We start from the raw sequence: 12,688 nt of genomic DNA on the forward strand, positions 1-12,688 counted from the left end.
GAAAGTCTTGGTAATTTGGCGATTTGTCTCTGCTTGTTCAAAGTCTCGACCCAGGATTGTATTTGTATATGCTTTGGACACTTGTGGACTATACAGGACATTTTGTTATGTTACAGCCTCAATGCAGCCTCATTAATTAAATAAAAATCCTCCTCAATCTACATACAATATCCCATAATGACAAATATATTTGGAAAGGCACACACATGTCTATATACAGTAAGGTTCCACAGTTGACAGTGCATGTCAGAGCAAAAACCAAGCCATGAGGTTGAAGGAATTGTCCGAAGAACTCCGAAACAGGATTGTTTCGAGGAACAGATCTGGGGAAAGGTACCAAAACATTTCTGCAACATTGAATATCCCAAAGAACACAGTGGCCTCCATCATTCTTAAATGGAAAAAGTTTGGAACCACCAAAACTCTTCCTAAAGCTGGCCGCCTGGCCAACCTAAACAATCAGGGGAGAAGGTCATGGTCAACGAGGTGACCAAGAACCGTATGGTCACTCTAAGAAATTGCAATGTACATATTTACGCCCTTATGTTGCTGTTGTCTCTCCGTGTTGGAATCCTCGATCATCCTGTAGAGTTCATCACAGTCTCTGGTTAACTTTCCCAGAAGTCACAATGTTTTTTGTGGTTGTAGGTGGTTAGAATGGATACTTCAGAGACCATTCTCATAGGGATAGATGCTTCGGCAGTTGTCTGTATTCTCGTTCTAGACGTACGTAATTTCTAGCTACAGACTAGTGATTTTACATCTAAAATTTGCTCTTATTCTGTAGTGATCGATAGCCTCCAATCAAAATGAACATTCTACCACAGTGACCATGTTATTAAAAATCTGTTTAACTTGTTTGGGCTGCAGAGGCAGTACTGAGTAGCCAGATAAAAGGTGCCCATTTCAAACGGCCTCATACTCAATTCTTGCTCGTACAATATGCATATTATTATTACTATTGGATAGAAAACACTCTCTAGTTTCTAAAACCGTTTGAATTATATCTGTGAGTAAAACAGAACTCCTTTTGCAGCAAACTTCCTGACAGGAAGTGGAAAATCTGAAATCGATGCTCTCTTCTAGGGGCTGCCTTTTAAAGTCCTTGATATTTATTATTTTAGATGCACTTCATACGCCTTCCACAAGATGTCGACAAGGAGTGAGAGAAGAAATGGAGTGTGTAACTTGATCTGGACTCGAATCATAGCTCTTGGCATGACGTGTCACCAGTTTCCTGTTTTCTGGAGAGTGCGAGCAGGGACCTGGATTTGCCTTCTGATAAGCTGCCGTTATGGACGACTAATATCTCAGGCTTTGATTTTATTTGATACATGTGACAATATCATCGTAAAGTATGTTTTTTCAATATAGTTTAATCAGATTATTGAATTTTTTTCGGGAGTTTTGCCGTGTTCCGTTCTCTTCCGTTTGTTGACGTGGAGAGATTCGCGCCACTTGGCAAGTGTGCTTGCTAAATCGAGAGGGAAAAAGGCCGTTCTAAATCCAAACAACGATTGTTCCCGACAAAGGACGCCTTGTACAACATTCTGATGAAAGATCAGCAAAGGTAGGACCCATTTAATGATGCTATTTCATATATCTGTTGAACATGTTGTACTAGTCGTTTGCGCCCAGCTTCTGGGTACTCTCTCGCTATACCTAAGCTGGATGTCGTAATGAAGTTATTTTTAGAATTCTAACACGGCGATTGCATTAAGAACTAGTGTATCTATCATTTCCTATACAACATGTATTTTTTAGTTATGTTTATGAATAGCTATTTGGTCAGAATATGTATGTCAGAAAAAGTGTCCGAAAAATATCCGGACGTTGTGGGAAAAAGATGCTACGTTAGCACAATGTATAACCACTGATTTCAGCTCTAAATATGCACATTTTCGAACAAAACATAAGTGTATGTATAACCTGATGTTATAGGACTGTCATCTGATGAAGCTTATCAAGGTTAGTCAAAAATTATATATCTTTTGCTGGTTTGTTACGATCGCTAACTTTTGCTACTGGGAAATGGCTTGTGTTTCTGGCTATTGTGGTAAGCTAATATAACGCTATATTGTGTTTTCGCTGTAAAACACTTAAAAAATCGGAAATATCAGCTGGAATCACAAGATGCCTGTCTTTCATTTGCTGTACACTATGTATTTTTCAGAAATGTTTTATGATGAGTATTTAGGTATTTGACGTTGGTGTCTGTAATTATTCTGGCTGCTTTTGTTGCAATTTCTGACTGTAGCTGCAATGTAAACTATGATTTATACCTGAAATATGCACATTTTTCGAACAAAACATAGATTTATTGAATAACATGTTATAAGACTGTCATCCGATGAAGTTGTTTGTTGGTTAGTATGGTTGGTTCTTGGTTAGTTAGGTTGGCTTTGTGCATGCTACCTGTGCAGTGAAAAATGTCTGTCCTCTTTTGCATTTGGTGGTGAGCTAACATAAATATACGTGCTGTTTTCGCTGTAAAACATTTAAAAAATCGGACATGTTGACTGGATTCACAAGATGTGTACCTTTCATTTGCTGTATTGGACTTGTTAATGTGTGAAAGTTAAATATTTCAAAAAATATATTTTGAATTTCGCGCCTTGCACTTGAAGTGGCTGTTGTCATATTGTGGCCGGCGTCGGTCTTGCAGCCAGAAGAAGTTAACCATTTCCAGCCGTGTAGCCAAAACTACAGCTGTATTGTCTCCTTGGCCTATAGAATTGTAGCCATTCCAACGTGGGGATGACGTCCCAGCGTTCCTTGATTTCTTAACCATTCGAGGTGCCCGTCTTACCGTGGGTCTCTTTGGCATGAAATGTACATTTCCCCACGGTTGATTTTATACTCTGGAGTAGAAAAGGGCAGTTCCATTACACAGATGTAATGTCTATGCTCAAGTTTGTTGTTGTCATTGATTTGGGTAATTTATATGAATACCCATACTTTCATTTAGAAGGTTAACATCACATCACATCTTTTCACAAATAGTTTCATGTTTAATCACATACGATTCACAATATGTACAGTAGATGTAAACCTGAGAGCTGGGAAATGTACACTTTAAAACCTGTTGAGGACAGAGGGCGCTGTTTTCACTTTGGGGGAAAATCGTGCCCATTTTAACCTGTCTAGGATGAGGGTGCCGCTAGCGGCACTCCCCCCCCACCCCCACTGAAAAACCAGTGCCGCGAAATTCAAAAAAATATTTTTTTTAAATATTTAACTTTCACACATTAAAGTCCAATACAGCTAATGAAAGACACAGATCTTGTGAATCCAGCCAACATGTCCGATTTTTAAAATGTTTTACAGGGAAGACACAATATGTAAAGATGTACATCTATTACCTAAAAACACATTAGCATAATCCACCATCTTTTATTTGTCCACCAACACCAGTAGCTATCACCAATTCGGCTAAACTAAGATATTTATAGCCCCTAACCAAGAAAAAAACTAATCAGATGACAGTCTGATAACATATTTATGGTATGGGATAGGTTTTGTTAGAAAAAAAGTGCATATTTCAGGTAGATGGCATAGGTTACAATTGCACCCACCGTCACAAATGGACTAGAAAAACTACATTGAGTAACGTGTTTACCTACTTACTAATCATCAAACATTTCGTAAAAATACACAGCATACACTAATCGAAAGACACAGATCCTGTGAATACAGACAATATTTCAGATTTTCTAAGTGTCTTACAGCGAAAACACAATAAATCGTTATATTAGCATAGCACATAGCACATAGCAGCCCAGCATTGATTCTAGCCAAAGTGAGCGATAAAAGTCAACATCGCCAAAATATATTAATTTTTTCACTAACCTTCTCAGAATTCTTCAGATGACACTCCTGTAACATCATATTACACAATCCATATAGAGTTTGATCGAAAATGTTTATATTTAGCCACCAAAATCATGGTTAGACAATGTGAAATGTAGCCAAGCTGGTGAGAAAATGTCCGTGCGCCACTTAGACAGTGATCTACTCTTATACATAAATACTCATAAACGTGACTAAAAAATATAGGGTGGACAGGGATTGATAGACAATTTAATTCTTAATACAATCGCGGAATTACATTTTTTTATTTATCCTTACTTTTCAATACAGTTTGCGCCAAGCGAAGCTACGTCAAAAAACATGGCGTCCTAAGCCACTAACATTTTTCGACAGAAACACGATTTATCATAATAAAAATGTCCTACTTTGAGCTGTTCTTCCATCAGTATCTTGGGCAAAGGATCCTTTCTTGGGAGTAATCGTCTTTTGGTGGAAAGCTGTCCTCTTGCCATGTGGAAATGCCAACTGCGTTCGGGATGAACTGGAAGCGTGCCCAGCAATTCACAGCGTTTCAGAAATAAATGTCCCAAAATCGCACTAAACGGATATAAATTGCTATAAAACGCTTTAAATTAACTACCTTATGATGTTTTTAACTCCCATAACGAGTAGAAACATGACCCGAGTAATATTACTCCCTCCACTGATGCTTGGAACAGGTGCGGGTCGGTGTCCTCTAGGCGCATGACGCAGCTCCTAAAGAGTGACTAGCCTCAGGGTTTTTTAATTTGTAGTGCCTGTGAACGCGCAATCGACCCCATTCAAATCGTCATCACGTAAAGGCATCCAGGGGAAGACGTAAGCAGTGTCCGTATACTCATAGCAATAACAGTGCCCTTTTAACTGACTCCAGATCAGGGGCCAAAATTTCTGAAATCTGACTCCATGTCAGGGAAATTGCTGTAGAATGGGCTCTGTTCCACTTAGAGACAAAATTTCAACTCCTATAGAAACTATAGACTGTTTTCTATCCAATAATAATAATAATATGCATATTGTACGATCAAGGATTTTGTGGGAAGCCGTTTCAAAAATTACACGATTAGCATAAATAGTCACAACAGCGCCCCCATCCTCAACAGGTTAAACGGCCTCGTACTCAATTCCTGCTCGTACAATATGCATATTATTATTACTATTGGATAGAAAACACTCTCTAGTTTCTAAAACCGTTTGAATTATATCTGTGAGTAAAACAGAACTCCTTTTGCAGCAAACTTCCTGACAGGAAGTGGAAAATCTGAAATCGATGCACTGTTTTTGGGCCTGCCTATAAAGGTCCTTGATATTTATTAGAATACATGCACTTCATACGTCTTCCACTAGATGTCGACAGGCAGTGAGAGATGAAATGGAGTGTGTAACTTAATCTGGGGTCGAATAATAGCTCTCGGCATGACGTGTCACCAGTTTCCTGTTTTCTGGAGAGCGCGTGAAGGGACCTGGATTTGTCTTCTGATAAGCTGTCGTTATGGACGACTAATATCTCCGGCTTTGATTTTATTTGATACATGTGACAATATCATCGTAAAGTATGTTTTTTCAATATAGTTTTATTAGATTATTGAAATTTATTCGGGACGTTAGGCGTGTTGCGTTGTGTGCCTTTGTTCAGGAAGGAGAGCTTCGCGCCACTTTGCTAGCTTTCCGTGCTAATTGACTGGAGAAGAGGACATTCTAAATCCAAACAAAGATTGTTCCCGACAAAGGACCCCTTGTACAACATTCTAATGAAAGATCATCAAAAGTAGGACCCATTTTATGATGCTATTTCACATATCTGTCGAACATGTTGTACTAGTCGTTTGCGCCCAGATTTTGGGTACTCTCTCGCTATACCTAAGCTGGATGTCGTAATGAAGTTATTTTTAGAATTCTAACACGGCGATTGCATTAAGAACTAGTGTATCTATCATTTCCTATTCAACATGTATTTTCTAGTAACGTTTATGAATAGTTATTTTGTCAGAATAGTTGGAGTGTCATAAAAATATCTGCACATTCTGGGAAAAAGAAGCTACGTTAGCACAATGTATAACCACTGATTTCAGCTCTAAATATGCACATTTTTGAACAAAACATAAGTGTATGTATAACCTGATGTTATAGGACTGTCATCTGATGAAGGTTTATTAAGGTTAGGGAAAATTAATATCTTTTGCTGGTTTATTCCCTATCGCTAACGTGCCTATTGCTATCGTTAACGTGCCTTGATGAATGAATGCAGTAGTGTGGTAGGCTATTGTAGTAAGCTCATGTAATGCTATATTGTGTTTTCGCATTAAAACACTTAAAAAATCGGAAATATTGGCTGGATTCACAAGATGTTTGTCTTTAATTTGCTGTACAACATCGATTTTTCAGAAATGTTTTATGATGAGTATTTAGGTATTTGACGTTGGTGTCTGTAATTACTCTGGCTGCTTCGGTTCTATTTCTGACGGTAGCTGTGATGGTAGCTGCAATGTAAAACTGATTTATACCTCAAATATGCACATTTTTCGAACAAAACATAGATTTATTGTATAACATGTTATAAGACTGTCATCTGATGAAGTTGTTTCTTGGTTAGTTTGGTTGGCTTTGTGCATGCTACCTGTGCTGTGAAAAATGTCTGTCCTTTTTTGTATTTGATGGTGAGCTAACATAAATATATGTGGTGTTTTCGCTGTAAAACATTTTAAAAATCGGACATGTTGACTGGATTCACAAGATGTGTATCTTTCATTTGCTGTATTGGACTTGTTAATGTGTGAAAGTTAAATCTTTCTAAAATATATCTTTTGAATTTCCCGCTCTGCCTTTTCAGTGGAATGTGGGAGGAGTTCCGCTAGCGGAACGCCAGAGCCAGACAGGTTAACCTGTCTAGGCTGAGGGTGCCGCTAGCGGCACTCCCCCCCCACCCCCACTGAAAAGGCAGAGCCGCGAAATTCAAAAAAAAAAATATTTTTTAAATATTTAACTTTCACACATTAAAGTCCAATACAGCTAATGAAAGACACAGATCTTGTGAATCCAGCCAACATGTCCGATTTTTTAAATGTTTTACAGGGAAGACACAATATGTAAAGATGTACATCTATTACCTAAAAACACATTAGCATAATCCACCATCTTTTATTTGTCCACCAACACCAGTAGCTATCACCAATTCGGCTAAACTAAGATATTTATAGCCCCTAACCAAGAAAAAACCTCATCAGATGACAGTCTGATAACATATTTATGGTATGGGATAGGTTTTGTTAGAAAAAAGTGCATATTTCAGGTAGATGGCATAGGTTACAATTGCACCCACCGTCACAAATGGACTAGAATAACTACATAGAGCAACGTGTTTACCTACTTACTAATCATCAAACATTTCGTAAAAATACACAGCATACACTAATCGAAAGACACAGATCCTGTGAATACAGACAATATTTCAGATTTTCTAAGTGTCTTACAGCGAAAACACAATAAATCGTTATATTAGCATAGCACAGGTGCAAACATTACCCTAGCATTAATTCTAGCCAAAGTGAGCGATAACGTCAACATCGCCAAAATATATTATTTTTTTCACTAACCTTCTCAGAATTCTTCAGATGACACCCCTGTAACATCACATTACAACATGCATATACAGTTTGTTCGAAAATGTGCATATTTAGCCACCAAAATCATGGTTAGACAATGGGGAAAGTAGCCCAGCTGGTGAGAAAATGTCCGTGCGCCATATTAGACAGTGATCTACTCTTATACATAAATACTCATAAACGTGACTAAAAAATATAGGGTGGACATCGATTGATAGACAATTTAATTCTTAATACAATCGCGGAATTACATTTTTTAAATTATCCTTACTTTTCAATACAGTTTGCGCCAAGCGAAGCTACGTCAAAAAACATGGCGTCCTAAGCCACTAACATTTTTCGACAGAAACACGATTTATCATAACAAAAATGTCCTACTTTGAGCTGTTCTTCCATCAGTATCTTGGGCAAAGGATCCTTTCTTGGGTCTAATCGTCTTTTGGTGGAAAGCTGTCCTCTTGCCATGTGGAAATGCCAACTGCGTTCAGCATGAACTGGAAGCGTGCCCGGCGATTCACAGCGTTTCAGAAATAAATGTCCCAAAATCGCACTAAACGGATATAAATTGCTATAAAACGCTTTAAATTAACTACCTTATGATGTTTTTAACTCCTATAACGAGTCTTAACATGACCGGAGAAAGATTACTCCCAACACTAATGCTTGGAACAGGTGCGGGTCGGTGTCCTCCACGCGCATAACGCTGCTCCAAAAGACTTACTAACTACAGGGTTTTTTAATTTATAGTGCCTGTGAACGCGCAATCGACCCCATTCAAATCGTCATCACGTAAAGGCATCCAGGGGAAGACGTAAGCAGTGTCCGTATACTCATAGCAATAACAGTGGCCTTTTAACTGACTCCAGATCAGGGGCCAAAATTTCTGAAATCTGACTCCATGTCAGGGAAATTGCTGTAGAATGGGTTCTGTTCCACTTAGAGACAAAATTTCAACTCCTATAGAAACTATAGACTGTTTTCTATCCAATAATAATAATAATATGCATATTGTACGATCAAGAGTTTTGTAGGAAGCCGTTTCAAAAATTACAAGATTACCATAAATAGTGACAACAGCGCCCCCAGCCTCAACAGGTTAAGAGATACAGTTATATGTTTTTCCTGTCCTTCATGAGATCATCAAATTAAACACACTCATCATAACTGTCCCTTGGGTGTCCACGGACCATTCACACATTCTCAAAAAAATAAATATTGTTTAGGTCTCCCATTTTGGGGACTAGGAGTTTTGAACAATAGAAGGTCTTTGTTCTGGTAGACTCTCTCAAAAATGCATGGCAGTTTTTTTCCTACAAGGCATTTATGACCTGTTGTAAAGTCATAAAACTGTGGAGAGAGAGAGGGGGGGCTATGATCCTCCCCCCAGGGCATGTCATGATAATGCTAAGTGTCATGTCTGGAGGAAAAATGGCACCATCCCTACGGTGAACCATTACGGTGGCAGTATCATGCTGTGCCAATGTTTTTCAGCCCCAGGCACTGGGAGACTAGTCAGGATCGAGGGAAAGATGAATGGAGCAAAGTACAGAGAGATCCTGGATGAAACCTGCTCCAGAGCGCTCAGGACCTCAGACTAGGGCGAAGTTGTTTCTTCCAACAGGACAACGACCCTAAGCACACATCATAGAGAGTGCAGAAGTGGCTTCGAGACAAGTTTCTGAATGTCCTTGAGTTGCCCAGCCAGAGCCTGGACTTGAACCCGAACTAACATCTCTGGAGAGACCTGAAAATAGCTGTGCAGCGATGCTCCCCATCTAACCTGACAGAGCTTGAGAGGATCTGCAAATAAGAATGGGATAAACCCCCCAAATACAGGTGTGCCAAGCTTGTAGCGTCATACCCAAGATAACTCAAGGCTGTAATAGCTGCCAAAAGTGCTTCAACAAAGTACTGAGTAAAAGTAAATCAGAGTGCGCAACAGAAGATTGTACTGTCTACACTCAGTTTGTTGTTTATAGTAAATATTTTTAATATATTCGATTCAGAACTAAATCAGAACTAAAGTTTTGTTGCCAAGGATTCCACGATGCGGTTAGCCTTTACAGCTGGGACTGCACGTTTGTGTTCCATTTTTTGTGTGGATTCCGCGAGTGCTAGCTGGCTGTACTGCAGACACCTGTTGTCATCGTGGGAAAGACTCATTGTTATCTTTTCATAAAACAACTGGTTGCAGTAAAGAGCCAACCTGGATACTAAGGAGATCCTGAGGGAATTCGACGAGTACCAACAGCTTTACAGTATGGAGGAACAATATAATCCATCATGGAAAGATCCGACTACCTTAAAAAAGAACTTTAACTCGACAAAAAAGAAAAACAGATTAAAAACAAAGGTATTAAAAACATGTATGCCAATGACTCAAGTTTTATATTAAGTCTGCAAGATAGATCCCTGCAATGTCTCATTGAAGATCTAGATAACTTTTCTGTACTCTCTGGACTAAAATCTAATTATGATAAGTGTATAATATTACGTGTTGGATCTTTAAAAAATACAACTTTTACATTACCCTGCAGTTTACCTGTAAAATGGGCTGATCGTGAAGTAGACATACTTGGTATTCATATCACAAAATATATAAATAAGCTCTCCACAATGAATTTTTAGAGAAAACTTGTAAAAATAGACAAGATCCTGCAACCATGGAGAGATAAATACATGTATATTTATGGAAAAATTGCCCTGATTAACTCCTTAGTCATATCTCCGTTTACTCACTTACTTATGGTGCTGCCTACTCCTGATGATTCGTTTTTCAAATCATATGAGCAAAAAATATTTTGCTTTATCTGGGATGCTAAACCAGACAAAATAGAGCATGCCTATCTATATAATGAATATGAATTGGGTGGGTTGAGATTATTATATATAAAAGCACAAAATCTCTCTCTAAAAGCTTCACTTACTCAAAAGTTTTACTTGAACCCTAAATGGTTCTCAAGTAGATTACTAGGAAAAGCACATCCATTGTTTAAAAATGGCCTTTGTGCCTTTGTGCAGATTGCCATGTCTCATTTCTGATTAACTTAAAATTATACTTTTATCAAAGTATCTCTAAAAATTAACAAATAGGTTGGAATAAATTAAGTAAAAGTGTGTTTGTGCATGTATGGAATACAGAACAGGAGGACGGGTCAGTTAGTCTCAGTATAAGAAGGTGCCGAAGCTGCCCATGCCGTTTCTCCTGAACTGGTTGTCCTGTATGGAGACAAACATCTCATCTCCTCCATCTCCATCTCAAACAAGCATTGCAGAACTGGCTACAATTTCAATTTAATCCCCTTGAAAAGATAAAACAAATATGACAACAAATTTTATGGCTGAACTCAAATGTGCTGGTTGATAAATACCTGTATTTATGGGAATGATGTTTGAAAATGTTATTTTGTTCTTAAATTCTATTGTAAATTGGAATGGTAGAGTTATGTTCTTCATGGAGTTATCAGAATTGTACGGGAAGATCTGCTCAATCCAAGAGTACAACCAGTTGATTACAGCGTTACCCCAAAAATAGAGGAGCCAGCAGGAGAAGGTAGGGAATTTGTCTGTCTGCCCAATATAAAGGATCAAAACTGGCAGAGGAATTAAAATAGAAAAGTATACCAGTTTCATTTGAGGACCAGGATGTTGACAACTGTGCCATACAGATTGTAAAATAGTTGGAAAGAGATTTTTGATGTACCGATACCATGGTACAGGGTGTATGAGCTGATATATAAAACAACACAAGATTCAAGACTTCGTGCTTTTCAGGTAAAAGTAGTATATAGAATTCTTGACAACAATTTTTTTGAATATTTGGGACATAAAATCATCGAAGCTCTGCAGATTCTGTTGTGAGGATACAGAATCAATAGACCATTTATTTTGGTATTGCCCTCAGGTAGCCTGTTTCTGGTCTCAGGTTCAGGCATGGCTGAAAATGCATAGCATTGATCTAAAATTGACCCTAGAAATATTACTTTTAGGGGATCTGTAGAGACCGGGTCAGTCAATTACTAATATGCTAATACTCTTAGTAAAAGTATTTATCTTCAACTCGCAATCTGTGGATTCTATTCGATTAGATAGATTGAAATTGCACGTTAAACATCACAGCTTAGTTGAAAGATATATGTTGCGTAGAAACACGAAGTGGGTGGCCAGCAGAAATAGGTGGGAAGGGCTGAGGAAAGCTGAGGGTTGGGATGTGGAATTGGAGATAAGTGGGAGTGGAGTTGCTGTGCGGGAGATAGAATGACGGTCAAAGATAAAAGTCAAAAATAAAGTAAAAATTAAACATAATAAAAAGTACATTTGAATGACACTGAGGTGCAGTGTTTTTATAGCTAATGCCTGTTTGCCTGACGCTGATGCAGTGCAGGTGTTTGTACACATGCATATACAGTACACACACTCTCATTCAAATAAATGCGTACAAGAACACACAAATACATGTAATAGTGCCAGACATGCACACAAACATATACAGTTGGCATTGCTGTTATGATTGTAGTTGTCCTTGATGTCCTTTTTTTTTTTTTTTTTTTTTTTGCATTGTTGTTTGCTGTTTTCTTCTGTTTTCTTCTTTTTTCTCTTCAGTTCATTCTCTTGGTTGTTGGTGCATTGGGGGGTTCTTAGGGGAGGGGAATGGAATTAATTGTATTTTTTATTTTAATTTTTATTCTTGGGTGGTACTGTGGGAGGGGTCTCAAATGGTTGAGGGACAGTTATTGGGGAACTGTGGGGGGATCTTCGAGGGTTTGGGTTCACTTTTTCTGGCCTGGTGGTAGATCTGTCAACGTGCCATTGAGCAGGGCATTGACCCTGGATGCTTCTGTGTGACACTCTGAATGGGAGTCTGTTGGATGACTGGTATGGTGTAGTGGTTGAGCGGCTTCACTGCAAGTATATTATATGTTTCGGATATAAATTATTTTAAATAAATAGCAACAATTTCTAAAAACCTGTATTTGCTTTGCCATTATGGGGTATTGTATGTAGATTGATGATGGGAAAAATCTGTTTAATACATTTTTGAAAAAGGCTGTAACGTAACAAAATGTGGAAAAAGTGAAGTGGTCTGAATTCTTTCCGAATGCACAGTATATCTTTAAATATATTGTAATATTTTATATAAAGCCAAAGTCTATGATAACGAGGCTTAACTGCAAGTTAAGTTGATAAATACGATAGTATACACACCAATTCATATCAAATCAAATCAATAAAATACA

Source organism: Salvelinus fontinalis, chromosome 6 (genome assembly GCF_029448725.1).
Source record: "Salvelinus fontinalis isolate EN_2023a chromosome 6, ASM2944872v1, whole genome shotgun sequence".
NCBI lineage: Eukaryota > Metazoa > Chordata > Actinopteri > Salmoniformes > Salmonidae > Salvelinus > Salvelinus fontinalis.